At 39.9% G+C, this 25,175-nt stretch overlaps 1 long non-coding RNA gene across 1 annotated transcript; it reads left to right on the top strand.

Moving 5' to 3' along the window:
* Positions 1-1,992: 1,992 nt before the first annotated feature.
* Positions 1,993-3,424, top strand: LOC135932552 (uncharacterized). The gene is made up of 3 exons (XR_010573550.1): positions 1,993-2,101; positions 2,757-2,866; positions 3,308-3,424. It is a non-coding gene; the product is annotated as an uncharacterized LOC135932552 (long non-coding RNA).
* Positions 3,425-25,175: the final 21,751 nt, after the last annotated feature.

Here is a 25,175-nt window from a genome sequence, read left to right as displayed (position 1 = left end):
CTACCAGCTTTGCACATCTACAGACTGAAATCTTTGCCCATTCTTCTTTGCAAAACAGCTCCAGCTCAGTCAGATTAGATGGACAGCGTTTGTGAACAGCAGTTTTCAGATCTTGCCACAGATTTTCGATTGGATTTAGATCTGGACTTTGACTGGGCCATTCTAACACATGGATATGTTTTGTTTTAAACCATTCCATTGTTGCCCTGGCTTTATGTTTAGGGTCGTTGTCCTGCTGGAAGGTGAACCTCCGCCCCTGTCTCAAGTCTTTTGGAGACTCCAAGAGGTTTTCTTCCAAGATTGCCCTGTATTTGGCTCCATCCATCTTCCCATCAACTCTGACCAGCTTCCCTGTCCCTGCTGAAGAGAAGCACCCCCAGAGCATGATGCTGCCACCACCATATTTGACAGTGGGGATGGTGTGTTCAGAGTGATGTGCAGTGTTAGTTTTCCGCCACACATAGCGTTTTGCATTTTGGCCAAAAAGTTCCATTTTGGTCTCATCTGACCAGAGCACCTTCTTCCACATGTTTGCTGTGTCCCACACATGGCTTGTGGCAAACTGCAAACGGGACTTCTTATGGTTTTCTGTTAACAATGGCTTTCTTCTTGCCACTCTTCCATAAAGGCCAACTTTGTGCAGTGCACGACTAATAGTTGTCCTATGGACAGATTCCCCCACCTGAGCTGTAGATCTCTGCAGCTCGTCCAGAGTCACCATGGGCCTCTTGGCTGCATTTCCGATCAGTGCTCTCCTTGTTCGGCCTGTGAGTTTAGGTGGACGGCCTTGTCTTGGTAGGTTTACAGTTGTGCCATACTCCTTCCATTTCTGAATGATCGCTTGAACAGTGCTCCGTGGGATGTTCTAAGGCTTGGGAAATCTTTTTGTAGCCTAAGCCTGCTTTAAATTTCTCCATAACTTTATCCCTGACCTGTCTGGTGTGTTCTTTGGACTTCATGGTGTCGTTGTTCCCAATATTCTCTTAGACAACCTCTGAGGCCATCACAGGGCAGTTGTGGAGCTGTTTTGCAAAGAAGAATGGGCAAGGATTTCAGTCTCTAGATGTGCAAAGCTGGTAGAGACATACCCTAAAAGACTGGCAGCTGTAATTGCAGCAAAAGGTGGTTCTACAAAGTATTGACTCAGGGGGCTGAATAATTACGCACACCCTACTTTTCAGTTATTTATTTGTAAAAAATGTTTGGAATCATGTATGATTTTCGTTCCACTTCTCACGTGTACACCACTTTGTATTAGTCTTTCACGTGGAATTCCAATAAAATTGATTCATGTTTGTGGCTGTAATGTGACAAAATGTGGAAAAGTTCAAGGGGGCCGAATACTTTTGCAAGCCACTGTAATTGTATATGATTGCATGACCATATGTAAATTGGCATTTACATGGTAAATATTTTGAAAAATGAATAAGTATTTAATAGTTAAGTTCAGAGCTGTAGTTTTTTTTTTTTTTAAGATTTCACTCCATTAAAGTATAGTCTATATTTTATATGGCATATTTCTGACATTTGTCATTTTAATGACATAAGATTTTTTTTTTTTTAAGTGAGAGACATTATTTATGTAATTTTGTGTCTTGCAGCAAACAAGCCTGCAGATATCAACAGTCCAGACACCCACTGTCCAGCAAACTTGGCCAAACACTACAAGACCCTACAAACTTTGTTTAAAAGAAAAAACCCAAACCACCAGGATGTCTCTCAGCTCCTGGATTTGGAATTTTCAGCCAGAAGAGCATTCATTGATTCAAATACTATTCGCAAGGAGGACAGACACAAAAAGGTTCTAGAAGCATATCCTTGCTTCAAGGACATTGGACATGTAAGTCATTGTTGAATCCACGTGATTCAAACCAAACAATGTTTATCATACCAACTTCTTGCTCCTCAGTGATGCATTGACATGTTTGTATTGGTATGCTGAATATTTTATAGGTGATGGAGGAGCTTCATCGCATTTTGGATAAAGATAATGGCAACTTCATCAATGAACTGAAGGGAAGATGGCAAGATTTCTGCCAGAAGGTGCAGTTTTTTGGTGTATGGAAAAAGACGCTGAAGCCCCCAATGGGACTGGATAAAGGTAAGCAATGATGTTTTGGTGTTATTAGTCATCAGAGTATAGTTTGGATCTTTAAGCATGTTAAAGCAGTGGTCTGTAAAGTGATGCCACTGAGGACAGGAGGCGGAGAATTTGAAATTTTAAAGGCCTAATCCCCCTCTCCTTCTTGAAGGAGCTGAAAGCCGCACCTTTACTACGTGCAGGGAAAACAGACTCAACGCTACAAAAGGCTAAAAATAAAAACCAACAGGCCAGTTTAGGGAAAGGTTGTTGTGTAGGCTCACTAATCAGTGAGCCTACACAACATACAATGTAAGATAAATCCCTTTTTGTTCCCCCTCCCTCCCTTCCTCAGCATGAAGTTTTACAGACTAACATTAATGCAATGTAGGTAAATGTAGGCATAGTTAGCATTCAAGCATAAGTCATATTAGCCTACTATAAACACAGTATACAACAATTATCTACACAATTTAGCATTTTTTTTAGGTTACTGTGACAAGCTTAAACTGTGGATTACAGCTTTAACTTTCATGTGCTAGTGTCTTGTTGTTCACCTTTTCAATCCATGATGGTTATCACTGGCCAAATATTTGTTGTTGTTGTTTTGTTTTTGTTTTTTATCTTGAGGATTTTGTTTAAGTGTGGTAATGAGATGATTCTTTTTTCTGTACAGCTGAACAGGCTCTTGAGATCCTGCGTGTGCTGCCATCACTGTTCCCATCCACCTCTGCTCCTCCAAAGAGGGCACGGGATGCGAGTGAGGCTCTGGTGCATGTCCTTGAGGTGAGTTGTGTAAAATGTAGCAGTTGTTTGTTGTTTTTGTTCTTTTTGGGACAACAGTATTAAAAAAATGCTGCTTCTGATAAGTGCCAAAGTATTTTATATTCACGTACTATATGTTCTAAGCCTTCAAAGGCACCTAAAACACATTTTTGGAATGAGGTTTCTCACAGCTTAGATCTCTGTGACCAGTAAATACAAACATGGATGCATTACGTGGTAGCACATTTTTATCACCTCAATGATACCTAATTAAATGTAGCCTTGGTTTTTTGTTTTTCAGGAAGGCTAGACATATGTGAACAGTAATTCCATCGAGAATAATTAAAAAGTAGCAATTTCAGATGTGTTTTCTCAGAACCTCAACTTTTGTTGTAATTTAGCTTTAGTTATGTGTTTGAAACAAAAGTGCATCATCCTTACAAAAGTTTGTCTGTGTTAAAGGACCAAGAAGACCCTAATACCTATTTGATGAAACGTCCTCTCTCCTGCCCAGTCCTGATCGTGAGTCCGTCCAACTGCATCCTAGCGGTAGGAGATGTGCCAATAACCACGTTTCCAAAAGACGAGGTTACGGAGGGTGCTTTATACCTTATGGCCTACTATTATACCCTACACCTTACATACCCAAAGTGTGTAGCCTTTCTGCTGTCCGTCATACAGACAGAGGTTCTCTTGGACAAAATCCATGAGCGAGATCTCACATCATCTTACAAGAAGAGCATGGCTGACTGGAATGCTTTTATTGGCCAGTAGAGCCAGTGTGGTTAAGATGTGGACTATAGGAAAGCACTTCTTCTCTCCTTCTAAGGCTACTACAGTTCATGTTGGTTGCGATTGATTTTTGTTTGGAAATTGGCCAGGTTAGCCCAGTTTTATAATTAAGGATGCACAATAATATCGGCGAACATGCCGACATTTTATGCTTGGTTTGTGCAGTGCAGACTGCCTAGCTTTTAGTTGATTTTAAAGGGTTTTTTTTTTTTTTTAATGTTGAGTTTAGGCTACAGTGTATTCAGCAGATAGGCTCCGTGCATCCTTAATGATAATTTTACAATGGTATTGTTTGAAGAATGTTGTCAAATGTCCATGTTAATATAGCCCAGGACCTTTAATTTAAATGATAAAAACACTTTGTATTAATAACAAATGTTACAGGTTGAGCAGTTTTAGTATGCCTAGCAGTGTGTTTGTCTGTGCTTTGAATTGTGCCTGTGCAATGCACAGATTTTAGCAGTGTATTAAGGGCCAGATTGGGCAGAACAAAAAGTCACTGCAAAATGGCTTCTTTAATGCAGTCCTCTCTGTTTATGGGGCATAACCAATAAAGTTGCTGCTCTGCAAATCTAGTTTATTTTTTTGTCTTATAAGTAGTAGGTAAATGTCTTGAATCTAGAACAGTATTACTGCTGTATAGAAAAGTAAATGCACTAGAAATGGAGAATTATTACAAAAATACTAGTAAAAAATGCTAACTTAAATAAATTTTGTCTCAAAATGCCAGTTTCTAATCTTATTTCAAGTAAGGTGTTGTACTTAAATCTAGAACAGTGTCACATTTGAGAACTCAAAATAAGTTATATACACTTAAAACAAAGAGTGTGATGTTGGAAGGTTTAATAAAAAAAAAAAAGAAGCTACTTTTGAGGGGAAAATGCTACTTTTGAGCGTCACAAACTTATGAGACACAAATTTCACAACACTAGTAAAATATAGCTAAGAATGAGTTTTTCCAGCTAATTTCAAGATCTTGTAAGGCTTATTAAACTGTCTTATTTCAAGAAATCTTGTCAAGAGAATTTTCACTTGTTCCATTTGCAGATTTTTTCACTTATTTCAAGCAAAAAATATCTTGTATTAAGTTTTTTTCTTCTTGTTTTTGGAGAGCCATTTTTTCCAGTGCACGTGAGAAGTGGAACGAAAATCATTCATGATTCCAAACATTTTTTACAAACATATAACTGAAAAGTGGGGTGTGCGTAATTATTCAGCCCCCTGAGTCAATACTTTGTAGAACCACCTTTTGCTCTAATTCCAGCTGCCAGTACCTTTTGGTCTTAGAGTATTAGAGAAATATTAGTGTTACACTAGCGTGAATCGATAATAAAAAAGATACCTATACACCTTGTGTCACTCAAGAATGTGAGTTTGATGACCTTTTGACCTTTCCAGACGTGAGAAGCATGACTAATCAAATCGAAACAAACTAAACACATGGAGCCGGAGATCAAAACAGGCGGTGCAGGACCAGGCGGTGCAGGACCAGGCGGTGCAGGACCAGGCGGTGCAGGACCAGGCGGTGCAGGACCAGGCGGTGCAGGACCAGGCGGTGCAGGACCAGGCGGTGCAGTTGCGGAACCAGACACTGCAGGCGATGGTGTCGAAGTTGCAGGTAGCGGAGCAGGGGGTGGCTGAACGGGCTCCCCAGAGCAGTCAGCGGACACGAGGATGCACTGGCTGGGCCCTCCAAGACCCCCAGCTGACGAGGTGCGATGCTGGACGGGCTCCTCGGGCCCTCCAGCGGAGACAGAAGGCTGAACAGGCTCTTCAAACCCTTGAGCGGAGACGGAAGATGGCTAGAGCGGTTCTCCAGAACCCCCAGCAGGAACAGACGGCGGTGTGGGAGCCGCGGAGTGCTGAGCAGACTGTTGAGCAGCAAAGTCCAGGGGTGAAGCCACACCCAAAACAGTCTCTTGAGGTGCAGCCCGAACCGTGTTAACTTGATCTGACTCTAAAACATGGTGAATGCATTTGAACATGGCTGGCTGGGGAACACAAAAGTCAACTTGATTCAGTAGCTCAGTGGCATCAAGTCCAAGCTTTTTAGCCAGTTTACCTATGGCAGGTGGCACTTTGTTAGCATCTATGTTTACCAGCTGAGGCACAGAGAAAGCAGTCGCTGACTGAGAAACAAGTGGAACAACACAGGGAGTCTCAGACGTAACAACAGGTTCACTAATGTCCAAGGCAGCTGACCGGAAAACTAAACAGTCCAAAGAAGCAACTTGGCTAACAGTCTCTGTATTAGCTGGCTCAGGCGAAACAGAATCCTCAGAGTGAAACACAATGTTACTCACAGTGGGTGTGATGTCAGAATGTCCAGAGTTAGAATGCTCAAACGGAGCATGCGATAAACAGTCACCTTCTCTCCTGAAAGGAGTTTGCTCAACAGTTCTGGAGTGGCGGTGGTGTGAACGCCGTTTACTCTGCGAGGGGGGAGGAGGCGAGCCAGGCCGCAAACCCTCCAGCTGACCGGGCTGCAAATCCTCTGGCTCATCATACAGGAGCGGTTCTCCAGAACCTCGAGCAGAAACGTCGTCCTGCTGTGGCGAACGCAGCTGCTTAACAGCAAGCTCTGTCTGCTGCTGCTGCATTGGTGTGGCGAGAGAGATAGCAAGCTTGGTGGCTCTGACGTGCTCCCTCCACGCGGTTATGGTGTGGCCCAGATAAGTGTCCATGGAGAACTGATGAAGCTGGGGGTTGGTCGTAATCATTGCCTCCACCACGCTCAGTCCCACAGCCATAGCCTGTAAGCTATCGACCTGAGCGATGCGGTCCAGCAAATCAACCAACCCCTTCATCTCAGCCTCAAAGTCTGAGGTGGAACAGTCTGCGGGGTCCATGTTCTGGTCGCGATCTTCTGTTATGAAACGGCTGTGTGCAGGCAGGAAAAGGACCCAAAGTGCAGACTCCAGAGACAAACATGAACTCAAACAGAATAAAACTAAGAATTCCAATCACTTACACGGGCAGACAGAACACACAGCATGAATGAGGGTAGATAAGGGAGATCACAACACGGACACAGAGAAACACAGGGCTTAAATACACAGAGGGAGCAATCAGGGAATGGGTAACAGAAGGGAAACACAGCTGGGGCAAATCAGGCCTAACGAAACAGGGGAAGCAAAACCAGATACATTAACCTAAGACATGGACCTTCAAAGTAAAACAGGAAACATAACACAGAGACGCAGGGATATAGCAACTATGGAACAGAACAGAAACCAGAAGGCACAACTCTGACAAAGAAACCAAAAGACTAGAAATGATAAATAAAGGCAAAAACCAAAGTACAATAACCCTAACAGTATGTACAGCTCTTTTATTTTCAAAAGTGCATTTAGATTAATTTTACTTTCTCATAATAACCTTAATACAAACTTAATATATTTAACTTTGTCATAATCTTTTCTCTTTTATGAGCCTTTAAGATTAGTTGAGTGGCCACATTTTTATTGCTCAACTAGTGCAATAAAATCAGTTTTTCAACTTTTTTTTTTTTGGGCCTCACTTAAGATGTTTAAGATGATGTAATTCTTAATGCTTGTTACCTGACTGGTATGTATTTAAGTGAAGTTTGTGATTTATTAAAGGCTATTTGGATACATATTCTGTTTTAAGGTTGGAGACTTATTTATTTCACTGCAACATCCCCAAAACACCATTTTTAAAGATATGTTCTTGTATTGTATTTTTATGTTTTGAAGTAATATTCCGACTGAGACAGCCTCTAATACTTATGTTGTCACTGTGTATCTCCCTCTTCAGATTCTTCACTGAGATCACAACCTTGACCCCTTAACAATGGTACTCTTCTGTATCCAAGTGCCAAACTCAAATCTGATATAATACAGAGTTTGGTACTCTCTTCAATAAAGCCGTTTCTGAAGAGTGTGCAACCCCGAGCTAGAATTTCAACATCGTTTTCACAATAGAAAAGGGCCTCTTTCACAAAATTGAAGGCACCGGAACTAACCAAATCATACCATTTGTAAAAATCTTTCCTGACATTCGTGGTCATACACTCTAGACCAGGGGTCGGCAACCCTGGGCACGCGTGCCACAGTTGGCACGCGAAGGGTTAACTGATGGCACGACCATAGCCGGACTGGCCATCGATGGTGATTTTTCGTTTTTATGGGCCGATGATTATTTTTTTTTTTTTTAGTAACGGTATAAACAACGAAAGATGGTGGATTGGCCAGATGCTGGCAGATGTGTAAAAATAACTCAGTTGTTTGGTGGTGGCATCGTGGAGCTTCCACAGATTCAGTAACATTAGCAAGTGGTGGAGGCCAGCAGGTGGATGAGGGAAAGTTGAGGAAGGAGGAGGAGAGACCCGAGGCGGCCGCAGGTCCAAGTGTCAGGTGAACTGAACTTCAGGCAAGAAGTTATGACCTGCAGTCTATCTGGGTCAGATATAAACCAAGTTTAGATGGAGTTTATTTTCGTTGTGCTGACTTTTTACAGTCAGTTACAATAACTCTGCGTACTAGCTAGCATGATGGAGTTTCTATACAGCTGGGTGGGTGCTATGATTTTACTGAGAGTGAACTTTATTTAATTCATAAGGTTAGTTAGTAGAATTACCAACCGTACCGTAAATAACGGAATCGTCCCGTATTCAGAGAAAATATCACGCGTTTTGTATTGAGCTGAAAAGGAACACAGTTTGTCCCGTACTTCAGCTAGGATGAAAAAAGACACAAAGTTGGAATTATTCTGCGTCTTTACGCTGTCAGCTGCCTCTTCTTCTCTCATTCAATCATGAAACTGATCAATGATCAGCTGATCGGTATTTCTGACGCAAGTCCCATCTCTTCTTTGTTTATTGCCGACTTTGCGCCAGAAAGAGGAAACCAGCGGATGTCGCGCTAAACAACAGCAGTGTGTTTAAGCTTGATGAGTTGTTGTTAGAATGTATTTAATATTAATTTCTAGTATCAGCTGATGTTTGCTGGAGCCACAGCTGTAAAAGCTGCAGGTCATGATATCAGTTTGGATATCTGGTGAGAGGGAAACATGAAGATGAATCATCAAAGCTGAACAGGTGATGGAGAAACAGGTTTACCTTTTGGGTGACATGAATGAGTTGAAGGGAAGTTATGAACTGTTTCTGAGAGACAAATAACACCAGGATCCTTTTCTAAGTAGCTGACAGCTGGTAACTGTGCAGGGGCGGGTCTAGCAAAGTTTTGCCAGGGGGCCAGGTAGGGCATTATCAGCGAAAGGGGGGGCACAAAGAAATACTTTTCTTTCTTATTCTCATTTAAATTTATGTCTAGCTTTTATTAAATAATTATCTGAATCTTACAATCAAAGTTTTTATCTGATGTACAACGTATAGAAATCATATATATACCAACAAGACAGTGTAGATTGCTGTCACAACAGCTTTGTTTTCATTCAAAGGCTTTATGGATTTTCCTATAATACCTGGTGGGACGGTCTCTAGTCAAAATACCTGGGCCGATTTTTTATCCCAGTCCAGTGTAGTGGATTTTTGTGTGATATGTATAACTATGTAACTATATACTCTATATATCTATCTGCACTGAACATATATATTTTAACTTTCATGTAGAGTCTTGAGCACAAGACATTTTTGCTTCACCGAGGGTTATTAAGTTGGTACAGTAACAGGGCAGTTAATGCTGTTGAGAGTTCGCCTGAATAACTCACTCTCCAGCTCTGGTAACTAACCTCCTCCAATACACACTCAACGTCTTTCATGCAGCACAACCAAAACAGTAACATTGTAACAGAGATCCTGAACACATCACAATAAAATATCATATGATATAATCACACACACACACACACACACACACACACACACACACACACACACACACAATAAATGTTACATGGTAGCAGAGATACTGAAAACAACATAATGAGATCACTGTCACGTACACACACACTATAAACCTACACTGGAGTGTTTATTTTAATGTAATGCATTTAACTCATATATTTGATGTAGTTAGGCCAAGTATTATTCACATTAATATCATAAGATTATCACAAAAACTATGCTATTTGCTGTACTAATGTGTGACCTTTGACCATGTTGTGACCTATTGTCAGAGGGTAAAGCAAAGGGTTAACCTATTGGTGTCACTTTGGACCGGGCCCTCAGCCAGCGCCAGGTGTGAACTCTGGCCGGTATTTGACCCTGCACCTGCTGTTCCTGGGTGCGTGGGAAAGTTACCCAGCAGCAGGGGGCGGGGATACTGGTCCCTATATTAGGGGACCAGAGGACACCCCCAGAGCTCTTTTCCTCCTGCTGCTGCTACCTGTCCGTTTCTGTGTTGCTCTGCTGTCTGTGCTTAAGGCTGTACACCCCGGGTTTTGCTTTGCTTGCTTTCTGCTTTGTAATTTTCTTGCTAAATGTCTGTATGTATTTTTCCTGCTGTTCATATGATTCAGTGTATTAAACTCTGTTCCAAGAATTCTACTCTTTTACAGAGCATCTTTTTGAGTGTCTTGGTTTTAATTGCATTTGGATCTCCACATCGTTGGTGGAAGAAGGTTATCAGAATGGCTTCAAAATTTGCGACCACACCAGCCCTGGGCATGACACGCAATGAATTAATCTGAGAGGGTGCATTAGAAAATAAATGGCCGGGCCAGCGGTGCACATCGCAAATTAGCTCGCATAGACACATTACTTGTACCGCTTCTTAATGACGGTATCTTGGCTAACAACGCCAACTACCAGATTCAACTTGTAATTGGCTAAAAATCACTTAGCCTACTGGTGAGAGGGACATTGCTAGCTGAAATTTCCACATTCCGACACTTCAAACGCTTCAGGAGCTCTCCGCTCAGCGCAGCAACTGTTAATATAGAGCGTTATTAAATTTATTGCTAATGCAATTATATGGCACATTGACTTCTGAGGAAATTTTAGATGGCACTTGTCATCAAAAAAGTTGCCTACCCCTGCTCTAGACTATATGCGGATGGGAGAGGATAAGAGCCTACATAAGTCATGTTTTGTTTTGAGCTGAATGAGTGAGGAAAAACCCCTTGACGCTGTCTGGAAAGCCCATGGCTTTTGGAATTGCCAAGAGAGGCATGGGCAGGAAGTCGATGTAACGCTGATTAAAGTCTGGGTCTGTAAAACTGATCACTTTTGATGTTGCATGATTAAGTATGGTTTTAAACCTTGTTTGAATATAACCTTGAGAATAATGTAAGCATCAAAACCCTTGGAATTATGAGCGATAAAGATGGAGCCTTTATACAGGGAGCACCTAAAAACTGTAAGAAATTTTTCAGCGCAATCTTGGCCCTGAGAACTCCACGATTTGCCATCAGATATTTTAGTACAGACCAGATAAGGAGTGTGTTCACCATGACCATTTACAAATGTTTCAAAGTCATAGAAAATCAACTTGTTGTTATGTTTTGTCTCGTCTTCTAAAACCTGTATGTAGCACTGATGTGTTTCCTGATCACTTTTTCCTGGCCGCAAATTCTACATTTGTATCTCTCACATGTATGCGCTTTAGCTTTTACTGCTATATAATAAAGAAGTGAGCAGTTCACACATTTTCTGTAAAGCTGGCAGTTGCTGGAGAGTATTTCACACCTTTGTGTAGGTCTTTTATGGTTCTCGAAATAGAGCAGAGACCTACAGGTGCTATTGCAATCTGGACACACAACAGGAGACAGGAAATGGCGACTGCATGCCACTCGCATAAACACGGAGCAACAATCGGGAATGTTGTTGTTTAAATTTTTTAAAAAACGAACAGCTTATTTATTTCTTATTTCATCAATGACATCAATTCAACAATAACACATACTGCACGAGAGAGACAAGCTACTGTCTATTATTCCTTGTCCTGGTCCTCCTCTTGGTCCTGGTGCTCACAGTCTTGAACACTGTGAGGCATTTAAAGCCAAGCCCTAAAAATAGAGAGTGAAGAGAAAAACTTAAGTCAGAAAGTTATGGTAAAAAAAAAATGATAGTTTAAAATTGGAAATTAAAATAAGCTTAGTGTAGCACCTCTACTCAGGACCAGTACACTTTCACTTCAAATAGAGACCCTAGACATCTTACTAGGTTCAGAAGGAGGTTTTGTTTTGGAGACTCACAAAAGGAGTTGGCTTGGAAGTGAATAACTGGGACCTTTATTGCCTCAGTACCATTCATAAACATGTACAACAAACCAAATTGCACACTAATAATGCATTTTAAAGGTGAATAAATGTAAAACAGAACAAAAATAAAAAATAAAATTCCATTTGAATGGAAGACTTATACTGAACTGCATCAGAGCTCTTTTGAATGAATGAAACAGATTAAAGTGTTCCCGTTGTGAAGTTTGAATTGTCCAGTCTGAATTGTCCTTTAAAGTCGTTGAAACCCAAACAGGTGTACTGTAGGGGAATTGTCAGTGTGCAGACCCTATTATCCGGGTAGGAAAAGTAGTGCATAGGGCTTATCTGAAATCCAGGGTTGCTTGAATCAGTTTCTCAGGCAAATTCCACAATCCGATCGCATGGCTGGTCACACCATTTCACAATCATCCAGGATCTCATTTGGGCTGTTCTCGCTGTCAGTGGTTCTCCAGAATCCATTCTAGTAGTTCAAAAAAACCAATCTACACAAACAGTGCAGAACAATGAATTTCTTTCCCATCTTGTGTTCTTAACATGAGCTCATTAACTTCTTTTCCAAATGTATTACAGTTTTTCTCGATTGCTTAAACACTATAACCAATCTTTTGAACTAAAATTTCAAAACCATAATGCTATTTTTCAAAAACCACACCCGTTTCCCTGAACTATAAACACTATTCCCCTGGTTTAACACATGAGTCAGATGTGGTGAACTGTTACTGCAAAACTCTACACACAAATCCCTACATTTTTCAGTGCTTACACCATGTGGCCATTTAGAAAGCACTTGCATTCAATAATGTTAACTTAAGTCAGCACAGCTTGAGCTCAATTAGCACACAATTAACCAAGTGGAAACACTACGAGTCAAAATTTATCACACATCAATCAGAAACTCATTCAGGTTTGAAACAATGGATTCAAAGAGATGCAAAGGAAGAGGTTGAGGAGGAAAAGGAGGTCTAGGACACCAAGGAGGAGGTGGAGGAACATAATTGGCCATTAGGCTATTGTAAATGTCCCTGGTCAGCGTGGAGGGAATGTCACTCTGTGCGCAGCCATCAGCCAACGAGGGGTACTCCACCGCCATGCCGTACTAGGACCCTATAACACTATGCTTCTCCTTGCTTTTCTTGATGGTCTAAGACAACATATGTTCCAGCGGGACTACAGTGAACCAGCACAGCCAGAGCAGCCTCACTATGCTGTTGTTTGGTGTAATGTCAGCTTCCATCACACTGCTCTGGTTCATGACTGGTTTACCAATAACCCAAAGTTTTCTAACATCTTTCTGCCTGCATACTCTCCCTTTCTAAACCCAATAGAGGAGTTATTTTCGGCGTGGCGGTAGAAAGTGTATGACAGAGAACCTTATGTCTGTGTTCACCTCCTCCGGGTTGTGGAAGAAGCCTGCCTATACATATCAGTAGATGCATGCCAGTGGTGGATCAGGCATGCAAGAGGATTTTACCCCCGCTGCCTGGCCAGGGCCAATATAGCCTGTGATGTGGATGAGATTCCCGGGCCTGACCCAGACCACAGACAGGATGCTGAGGTGGAATAATGTTTTTGATGTGTGTTGTACTGTATGGTACATGAATAAAAATGTGCCACTGTATGTACATTGGATCTTTTGTGTTCATGATGTGAAAAGGTTTTTGAGGGGAAGAACCACAAGCAACATAACTTGCCAGTTTTTGAAATATTGTTTTAAATTTATTGCACCAATGTGTAAGACTATGTTGTAGTGTGTGTGTTTTTGAGGCCTTGTGTGTGATGTCTGTGGGCAAAGTTTGTTTTTTCAGCAAGAGTGAATGGTTTTGAGTGTAGAGCTTAATTTTGACCTGAAAATACAGTGTTTGGGAAATTGGGTGAGACGTTATGGATTTGTGTTTACTGTTTTGAGAATACGAGTCATAGTTTCAAGAAAAGTGTTTAAGCAATCGAGAAAAACTGTAATAACAAATGGCATTCCCTTTAGCTTTACCAAGTTACAAGAGTTACAGTAACTTGTTTGTACCAATATCAACTATTTTATCACAATTATATCACAATAAAGAACATCAGCAGCTTAAACAGTAATGTAAACAGTCATAGCAATGAAAGTGACATTCATCCTTAAGGCTTAAGGCGTAGTTGATTTCAGAAGGAGGAAGTCTGAGCTGCAGCCTGTCAGCATCAACAGGGAGTGTGTGGAAAGGGTCTCCAGTTTCAAGTTTCTGGGTGTGCACATAGACACAGACCTCCAATGGAGCTCTAACATCTCTGCGGTTTTAAAGAAGGCCCAACAGCGTCTCCACTTTCTGAGAATCCTCAGAAAAATGGACCTGAAGGAGCTGCTGACCGTCTTCTACCGCTGCTCCATTGAAAGTGTGCTGACATATTGCATCGGTGTGTGGTTCTCCAGCTCCACCACAACATACAGAAAGGCACTTCAGAGGGTCATCAATATGGCCCAAAAAATCACTGGACATCCTCTTCCCTCCCTGAAGGACCTGTACAGCACTCGCTGTCTCAAGAGGGCAAGCAGCATCCTACGGGACTGTACACACCCAGGACACCGGGTGTTTAAGCTGCTGCCATCTGGCAGGAGGTTCAGGCTGCTGAGGTCCCGAACAAATAGACTCAAGGACAGCTTTTACACCAGGGCAATAGCCCTAATCAATGCAAATAGCTGACCTGACTGGCTACCTACCTGGACCTTTTTGGGAGGGGAGGTAACAACGGTAAAAACAGTAACAATAATAATATTTATATTTATAACAAGGTGCAACAATAATTAATGTGCAATAATAACAGTGTGCAATACAAATACACTTATTCTTCTTCTTTTTTATTACTAAGTTATTATACTGTGTTGTGTTGTTTGTGTTGTTTGTGTTGCGTTGTGATGTGTCTTATCGTGTCGTGTTCTGTTATATGTAGTGCTGACGTAGGACAGTTTTCCAATTTCATTGTACTATTGTACTATGTATGACTGTGCAATGACAATAAAGAGTTATCTTATCTTATCTTATCTTATCTTATCTTATCTTATCTTATCTTACAAGCAAATGTAACTTAATTCACGGTGCAAATACCAGAGGTGTGGACTCGAGTCACATGACTTGGACTCGAGTCAGACTCGAGTCATTAATTTTATGACTTTAGACTTGACTTGAAAAAAGGTTGTAAAACTTGTGACTTGACTTGGACTTTTACACCAGTGACTTGGGACTTGAATTGGACTTGAACCTGTTTACTTGAAAAGACTTGATATTTTACCCAAATCTAAAATTTAACATATATATTATATAAAAAGTGCGGACCATTACAGTTTTTCTCGATTGCTTAAACACTTTTCTTGAAACTATGACTCGTATTCTCAAAACAGTAAACACAAATCCATAACGTCTCACCCAATTTCCCAAACACTGTATTTTCAGGTCAAAATTAAGCTCTACACTCAAAACCATTCACTCTTGCTGAAAAAACAAACTTTGCCCACAGACATCACACACAAGGCCTCAAAAACACACACACTACAACATAGTCTTACACATTGGTGCAATAAATTTAAAACAATATTTCAAAAACTGGCAAGTTATGTTGCTTGTGGTTCTTCCCCTCAAAAACCTTTTCACATCATGAACACAAAAGATCCAATGTACATACAGTGGCACATTTTTATTCATGTACCATACAGTACAACACACATCAAAAACATTATTCCACCTCAGCATCCTGTCTGTGGTCTGGGTCAGGCCCGGGAATCTCATCCACATCACAGGCTATATTGGCCCTGGCCAGGCAGCGGGGGTAAAATCCTCTTGCATGCCTGATCCACCACTGGCATGCATCTACTGATATGTATAGGCAGGCTTCTTCCACGACCCGGAGGAGGTGAACACGGACATAAGGTTCTCTGTCATACACTTTCTACCGCCACGCCGAAAATAACTCCTCTATTGGGTTTAGAAAGGGAGAGTATGCAGGCAGAAAGATGTTAGAAAACCTTGGGTTATTGGTAAACCAGTCATGAACCAGAGCAGTGTGATGGAAGCTGACATTACACCAAACAACAGCATAGTGAGGCTGCTCTGGCTGTGCTGGTTCACTGTAGTCCCGCTGGAACATATGTTGTCTTAGGCCATCAAGAAAAGCAAGGAGAAGCATAGTGTTATAGGGTCCTAGAATGGCATGGCGGTGGAGTACCCCTCGTTGGCTGATGGCTGCGCACAGAGTGACATTCCCTCCACGCTGACCAGGGACATTTACAATAGCCCAATGGCCAATTATGTTCCTCCACCTCCTCCTTGGTGTCCTAGACCTCCTTTTCCTCCTCAACCTCTTCCTTTGCATCTCTTTGAATCCATTGTTTCAAACCTGAATGAGTTTCTGATTGATGTGTGATAAATTTTGACTCGTAGTGTTTCCACTTGGTTAATTGTGTGCTAATTGAGCTCAAGCTGTGCTGACTTAAGTTAACATTATTGAATGCAAGTGCTTTCTAAATGGCCACATGGTGTAAGCACTGAAAAATGTAGGGATTTGTGTGTAGAGTTTTGCAGTAACAGTTCACCACATCTGACTCATGTGTTAAACCAGGGGAATAGTGTTTATAGTTCAGGGAAACGGGTGTGGTTTTTGAAAAATAGCATTATGGTTTTGAAATTTTAGTTCAAAAGATTGGTTATAGTGTTTAAGCAATCGAGAAAAACTGTAATTCACGTTATTCATTCATTCATTCTTACCACACTCCGTATGTATGTGAGCGTGGGCTGTAGCACAGCCAATCAAATTAACCAGATTTGAAAAAAACAAGAACAAAAACGCTCGAGCCAAAAATGCTCCCAAGAGTAATTTCTTTCGGGTACATAAACTACGAAGTAGTCAACAAAAAACGAAATGCAATATGCAAAACATGCAAGAAGAGAATCACAGACGGAGATGGAACAACTTCCAACTTTGTCCGACATTTGAAGTTGCATAAAGAACGGTAGGTGGTGCTTCTTTTTTGTTTGTTTTTTTTGCTACGATGAAATAGAAATATCTAAGGCTTTAGCCTGTTATTGTCACAAGGGGGTGCTGTGATGCAGTCTTGTGTTCTGACAACCTTGCGTCTAGTGCGCAGGAAGCATTACCTGTCTCTTCCTGTGAGATCTTCCCTCTGATGGCGGTCAAGTTCGTGTCGGAGCACATGGAAAAAATATCTTGGTATGCAATGCTGCAACCCCATTACAGTTTTTTCTGATGGCTTGAGCACATTTTTTGTAACTATTGGCTATTTTTGCAAAACTCTACACACAAATAAGAAAACTCTTAACCCAATCAGCAAAACATTGTAGTTTTCTTGTAAAAGCGAATAACCCTTGCTTAACTCTCCACACCTTTGTAAAAATGGTATTTTCGTATCCAACAGTTAACACAAGCCATCATATTAATAAGCACACAATGCACCAACTACACACTGATGGTATGAATAAAAAACACATCTGGCTTTTGCTTTCTCTGTGCACAAGGTAGGCTATGTCAGTTTGAGCTCATACTTTTGTCATAGATCCGTAAGCATAGAGGGATCCAAACTTCAAGTACTGGTGTTTATTCACACACATCAAAACAAACACAAGTGTTTATTTCCAAGTATAGGATTATTTGCAATTGCCATATTGACTATATGGGTTTCTTGGTCTGCAGTGAACATGCTTCCTCTGCCCCCAGTATCTGGTCATCTAGCAATTCTGTAAAGTAACAATTTCAGTATTTTTACATCTATGGTATTGTTGTGTTTCTCATTGGCATATGGCAGTGCTACAAATCTTAGTGCAAAGTGACTGTACTAACCGATTCTCATTTCAAAATGTCCTTATGATGCTTGCTACAGTGTAGCTGCTCGAGTTAGGCTGGACCCGTTGGCCAGCTTCCCTCAGGGTCATTCCACGGTTGATTACATGGTCCACTATTGTAGCTCTGATGTCATCAGCAATTCTATTTCTTACTCTTCTTACCCTTCCTCTCCCCCCTCCTCGTCCTCCTCTTGCTCCTCCTTGTCCTTGTCGTCCTCTTCATCCTACTTCTTCACCTCCACGTCCTCTTCCTCGGCCTCCTCTACTTCTCACTCTTCCTGCTCCCTCCATTGTACTCCACACACAGAGCTTACCTGTATTATAGTGCTTAGGCTGATTGCAAAGTGAACTAATTATCTAAAAAAGTTTTCACATGTGACAGTGTGCCAGACAGTTGGCAAAATAGTGTAAATAATGGCCTTAAATGTGTATAGTTTTGCTAGGAGTGCGTTGATCATTTGGAAATTGAGTGTAAGCAGTGAGTTGTGTTTACAGTTCTGCAAAAAGAGTGCTGTGCAGTGGATTGTAGCTACAGGTTTGCAAAGTGTGTGTTACAAAATGGCAAACTGAGTGCAAAGCAGTGTTTGTGCTTTTAGTTTTGCAAACTCAGTGAGTGGTTTTGCTATAAGTATTAATAGTTTTAGAAACTGTGCTATAAGAATCACAGTTACGGCTTAAGCATTCAGAAAAAACTGTAAAGTTTCAGTGTCTGAGCAGCTTCTCTATATAATCTAATATCAGGCTCCTGGGCTTGGATCTTGTGCTTTGGGGCGACCGTGGTTCAGGGGATTGGGAAGCTCATCTTGTAACCAGAAGGTTGCTGGTTTGATCCCCAGCTCTGCCTGTCTTGGTTGTTGTGTCCTTGGGCAAGACACTTCACCTCATGCCTACTGGTGATGGCCAGAGGGGCCAATGGCACGCAGCCTCGCTTCTGTCAGTCTGCCCCAGGGCAGCTGTGGCTACAACTGTAGCTTGCCTCCACCAGTGTGTGAATGAATAGTGGAATTGTAAAGCGCTTTGAGGGTCTCGAAAAGCGCTATATAAATGCAATCCATTATTATTATCTATGGGAATTGTGACAAAGTGGGTGAGAACACCTTTTGTCCAGAATTAAAAGCTTGATATTTTTAGTTAACATTCTTTGATTTAGCCATATCTCATATGTATTCTGTAGCAGGCAAACATGTACTATCCCGGGTTTTGTTTATGTTTTGCACTTTTACAGACTATGTAATGTAACTTCTTGGTTTAAATATTCTGACAAGTTTGTTAAGTTAACACGTTATTTATTTCAACTGTTAAATTGTCTAGTTTGAACTCACCTTACCTACCTGTGTTCCAGTAACAAAAGGGTAAAAAGTAGTTTCACTTCCTGTCTTTATAGCTTCCGAGTTAGTCTAGCGTCACAGGAATTGACCAGGTTTAGTAGGGGGAGAATCCTTGTAATTTAATAGAGTTGATTTTAGAGTGTGTTTATACAGAAATGGATTTAGTATTGTAATATGTATTGATTACACTGTAGAGTTTTTATTACTAGTAAAGGTAAGAGTATAGGTTCGAGTAGGGACTGACCACTGGACAGATGAACAAGTATGTTTATAAATAATATGATATTTTATACGTATTTTTGACCTGGGGTAGAACTGATTGTGAACTGGAAAAGGAAAATGCTTATGAACCTGTAAAGTAAAAACACAATTCATTTAATTGAAACAACTCAAATTGAGCACTCAATGTTATGTAAAGAAAAGAATGGAGACACTGTCTTGTTGTTGAGTTATTTTTTTTTTCATACAGGTATAACAGAATAGCTTTAGCGTTTTGTTTTTTTAAAACTTGAGTATGAACTTATACAAAATGCAGCAAGATATTAAAAACAGTTTCATTGATTAAAAAATACACTATATCGGATTCATATCGGTATCAGCAGATACCCAAATTTATGATATTGGTATTGGACATAAAAAAGTGGTATTGTGCCATCTCTAGTTGAGAAAGAGGGTAGTTCCTGGTTTTACAACTATTTAAATATATGAAACAGTATATGAACAATAATCTTAGAGCTGTTCATCACCTCCACGCTGAAGCTACTGACTGAAAAGGTGAAAAGAGAGCAGACCTTTCTGTAGAAGGAGACTCATAAATTATCGTCTCTCTTTTCTTATTGAACCATCACTTATTTTAACATTATTTTTTTACACAGATGAAAATGAAGCTATTCAATGTGTCTACACTTCTTTGTGCAATGACTGCTCTGACCACTGCTGCTAGTGAGTACTGCAGGACAAGTTGCAATATGCAAGTGTGTGTAAGTATTTCAATAATCAGTCAACAATTGCTGTTTTAATTTGTTCAGCTCTGCCAGATAAAGAGGTCAGCAGTGGTGCAAAGGGATTAATCCCAAGAGGTTAGTGGACATTTTCCTGACTAAAAGTAATCACATCTCTAAAGAAAAGAAAAGCACCTTTCTCATGGAAGATGTGCACCTCAGTTTATAGTACAAAGGATTCACTATAAGAAAAGAAAAGAAAAGAATACATTTTATTTCTAAAAAATAGCTAAATATAAAAGAGAGTATAGTACTAGAGAATATAATAGCAAGATAGAGAGAGTGAGAGAAAATGAAACTCAGAGCAGTTTCTGCGTTTCACAAGCACAGTCAAAGTTTGTGTGGTTTTTTTTTTAATTTAATTCACATTTTCTTGATACTGTACTTAGTTTTGTTTAACCTCACATTTTAACTCTCTGTTTGAATTTACCTTCTTCCTTGATTTTGTTTGTCAACTTTGCAAATCATTTTTAAAGGTACTGTATAAATAATCTATCATTTTAATACCTAGAAAGGCATTATTAATAATCACTAGTGGTGTGCAGATCGATACTGAAATATTGATTCTTCCGATACCAGTCATCTATGTTCTAGAATCGATTCTCATATTAAAATATCGATATTTTAGTACTTTGCAGTAAATTTGTAGTTTATCATTAACAGGAACAGAGTGGAAATAAACTATATCATTCGGATCGTCTAAGTTGGAAGGAACTACTTCCTCTTACGGCTTTCATAGTCATATGCAAAATACGGCTGTATAAATGTGTCGCAGCCCCTGGTGTGCACACTCACAACAATGGCTGAGCGTAAATGGAGTCATGTGTGGACGTATTTTACCTCCACAAACAGCCAAGACGTGGTTTGCAATATATGTGGCGAGACAGTGAGATGTTGTGGCAACACCACTAACCTCGTCAAACACCTCAGAGTAAATCATATCACAGAATATGACAAGTTTATGTTGAGGTGAACTGAAGAGGAGGAGAGGGACAGGTGCTGCTAGGGCGAGACAGACGTCTCTCACAGAGTCCTTTAGTGCTGCAGGCAGGCAACATATAGCGTTTGCTATTTCTGTATGATAATTCTGCATTATTAAGCAATAAGAACAAGTAGTCTGATGTCCTATAATCATTATGAAGCTCTATTATTATATTATTATTACAATTACATAATACAATTATATATTGTATTATGAAATACAATGAAACATTACGTTTTTGTACAGAGTATCGGTATCGGATCAGTATCGTTGATACCACCCTGAATTTTACTCGGTATCAGATCGGAAAGGGAATCAGTAGTATCGCACATCACTAATATTCACTATAAAAGTTTACAGCTGCATACATAGAATTACACTATATAAATGTGAAGGAGTCAAAATATTCTGTTCCTTGTCGATCATTTAACTAATGTTTATTTTTCAAGATATTGCTTGTATGATCGTTTTCATTTATAGTAGATGTCAGGATTAAGATATTACAAAATAAGATATCAACTGGAGACACAACATGTACAACTTTTTATTGACCCCCAGCAAAGGGTGACCTAATCAAGACATCCGGTGGTTGTCCTCATGGCTGGACTGAGTTTAGAGATCGCTGCTTTGTTTACGTTCCAATATCCATGACTTGGCCTAGAGCTGAGGTAGGTTAACTTATTTGTATTGTCTTCAACACTTGATTAAAATACATAAAATACATACATAAATAAAACTCCACTCTTCATTGAAGAGAAACTGCTTGTCCATGGACGCAAACCTTGCATCTGTGCACAGCAGCAGCGAATACCATATGATTCAGAAGATGACTGCTCCTCATGGCTACCAAACAACTTGGGTTGGAGGAACCAATGCACCAGGGGTACTTTTCTTTAATCTTTACACAGTATTTCTCTTTTTATATTAATGATAGCAGATGTTACATTTTGTCAAAAATTTTGTGAATAGAGGATCTAGGGTGGAGATGGGTTGCACTAATACTGGGACTGTGACAAGGCTTGACCTTTTAAACTAATGCTGTGTTTAATTTTAGGAGCATATTTGGTTTTGGAGTGATGGGAGGCCTTTCCAGTACACAAACTGGTGTCCAGGAGAGCCCATGAGTGGTTCCCGTCCATTTTGCCTGCAGATTAATTATAGTGGTAATTCAGAACATGGTTGCTTAATTTGTGAATAATTTAAGTGCTTTAAATAAAATATGACATAAATCAAAACTTACAATCTTGCTTTGGATTGCATCTTTAACACTTTGTGTGACATTTTACTGATTTCTGCTTTTGAACCTCGCAGATGGCAAATGCTGGGATGATGTGTGGTGTGATAATTCCCTTCCTTCTGTCTGTGCCAAGAAGAGATCAGGACTCCTGGACTGACACTTACACATGAAATTTGAATCAAAACAGCAGACTGAAATACAATGTTTCTGTTTTGATTGCTCCTATATCTTTATGTGCAGCATTCTATTTTCCTCTCTGTTTAACACTTAAACAACAAAATCACAGGTCAACAGAAGTGTGATTGTGTTATCAGTAGACTGATTTTACCATGTTTCTTTGTATTGTCTTCCAAGAAAACTATTCTGTTTTAATTCTTTGTTTTTAAGTTTCCTTCTTGCTACATTAAAGCTTTTGGGCAAGCATCTACCTGTGTCTGTTGTGTAGCTACATATTCAATAGTCATAACATGCATTAATTTGGGGTACTTATTGAGTGGGTAATTTTTACCTGCACGTACTGTTTTTTATTGTCTAGCTCAGTTACATTTTGTTTTTCTGCCAACAGTAATGCTGATTTGGAAATCATATGTCTTAGTGAGTCTTTCTGTAACAGTTAAACTTGGTATGATAAAAAAAAGAAATGTAGTACTTAAGTTGCAATACATTTGCAAGAAACCATTTTGAAAATAGTAAGTTATAACAAAATCTGTATTTTCATGTAGTTACTGTCACGGCTAGTGAAGTGAGCTGTGTGGAGGAAATATATGGGGACCCAAGAGCAGGCACTAGCTGAGATGTGAAGAAGGTTTATTGCAAAATAAAGCACAGGGTGAAAATGGCAAAATGGAACTAAAGATAATCTATACTGGGGAAAACTAAACAGCAAACCTGAACACAAAGGAAGGTGGGCGAAGGCACATGAAGGTTGACAGCAGGGAGAATACACGGTTGTTACACAGATGGACCAGTGATCAGCACATGCGTAGACACGACTTAAATACACACAGAAGAACACAGGGAGATTACACACAGGTGGGGAACACAGCTGGACCTGATAAGCCTGACGAGACGGGGGGAAGCAAAACTGAATGAAATAAGACATGGACCTTCAAAGTAAAATAGGAAACAAGAAACAATTCACAAAGACACAGACTTGACACTGAACTAAAACTACACTAAACACGAGGGCACAAGACACAAAACCTAAAAACAAAACCCTAAACCAGAACAAACTGAAACATAGAATTATAATATTCAGAACGGGATAACTAAAGAATCAGAACATAAACCATAATACAGATAAATACCAAAATACAAGAAACTGAAAATGCTGGGTCAAAATGACCTAGAACCATGACAGTTACATTAAAAAATGTTATGTCAGTGGAACTAATTCCTTTAGTATTGCTCAGTCAGAAAAATCAAGTTATCTTAATATCATGTACTCATAATGAACAACTTGCCCTAACTTAGTCTGAACCAAATCTGATGAGACAAGACAGGGAGGACTTAAAACTGAATACACTCACACATGACTGTTAAAGTAAAACAGGAAATTCAAGACAGACATGGAAATGCAGACATGACACTGAGACATGACTGACTGGAAAAAACACACAGAACACGGGAAAGGCAAGGTAAGAAGAACCAAGGGCTCTCCAGAGCCGCCAGCGGAAGCAGCAGGTGGTGAAGCTGCAGGCGATGGCTGGACCTGCTCTCCACAGCCTCCAATAACATTCCCATGAGAACTATGATATTTGTCACAGTGTGGCTTGCGAGTTGTTCACATCCAAGTATTAGAGTGGATATTTCTTGTGAGGGGGAATGTGGGCAGGAATTTTCCGCAAGGACATTGACAGCTAATGCAAAATAAGGGAGCCTTCTATCTAAATCATTACTCTTGGTGCACTGTGTACTCTGCAATCTGTATGCTCTCTAAAAAAAATGTCCTCTGGGAAAAGCTTTACTGTCAGTGAGGTTTTGGCACAACTCTTTGACAGTCAAAGTGACACAGAGGAGAATGTGTCAGAGACAGAGGGTTGTATTGAGGAGGACCCTGATTTTGATTAATTCTCATGTGATAAGAATAACAGTGGTGGCCCTACTGTTGCCTCTCAAGCACCAGCAGACACAGTTCCTTTCAGAATGGAAAGATAACATGGTCCCTCGCCCAACTCCAACAACAGGGTAGACTTAGTGCTGCTAATATTGTCAAAATGGTTCCTGGCCCCACCAGATACACAGTCAAGCCAATATTTATGTACTAAAACCAACTATGGTCAGTTGACAGCTTATCATTTCTTCAATTTTTCCACTCATGAAATTTTTTTTTAGCATTCTGCAGTGTCGAGGGACCCTGAGCTACTGCATGAGATTGAGAAATACTTTAAAGTTTTTTAAAGTTTTCAATTGTGTAACAAAAAATATGCAAATGCCAATTTAATAATTGTTTAGGTATTATTAGATAGCACAAGCTACAATAGTAGGAATATACTTGTTTGTTATTCAGCAGAACAGTGTCCAAGATGTTTACTGATATACTTTTTTGCATTTGAAATTCACAGTTGGACTGAGTTTAACTGCATTACAAGAAGTGCTGTTAATTTCTTTTGAGCTATACTTATAGTGTTTATAGTGTTTAAGTGTTCTACTACAAATCTCAAGTTCAAGGATGATAAAACATGAGCAAAATTTAAACTAGTAAGCTACCACAAGATATATTTTTTTAATTTAGTTAAATTTGAAATCTTTTTCAGTGGTTAAACAATTAGTATTGCTCACTCAGAAAAAATAAGTCATCTCTGGTACTTTGTACTCACAATGATTAAGTTGTCCTAACTTAGTCATCTTAAGTAAGTGTTGTTAGTTTTCCTTTTTTTCTAGGCAACGCATTTGCATACGTTTTTTTTTTTTTTTGAGCTCAGAGAACTAGTTAGATTTTACAGTGCAGATGTATGTGAAGTTTAAGAGTACACTCATGAGTATTAAGCATTTAAATGCACAGACCAGTTTGATTCAAT

The sequence above is a fragment of the Pelmatolapia mariae genome, linkage group LG3_W (assembly GCF_036321145.2).
Source record: "Pelmatolapia mariae isolate MD_Pm_ZW linkage group LG3_W, Pm_UMD_F_2, whole genome shotgun sequence".
NCBI lineage: Eukaryota > Metazoa > Chordata > Actinopteri > Cichliformes > Cichlidae > Pelmatolapia > Pelmatolapia mariae.
Note: the sequence above shows the minus strand (reverse complement) of the source record. Positions and strands in the feature narration are given on the sequence as shown.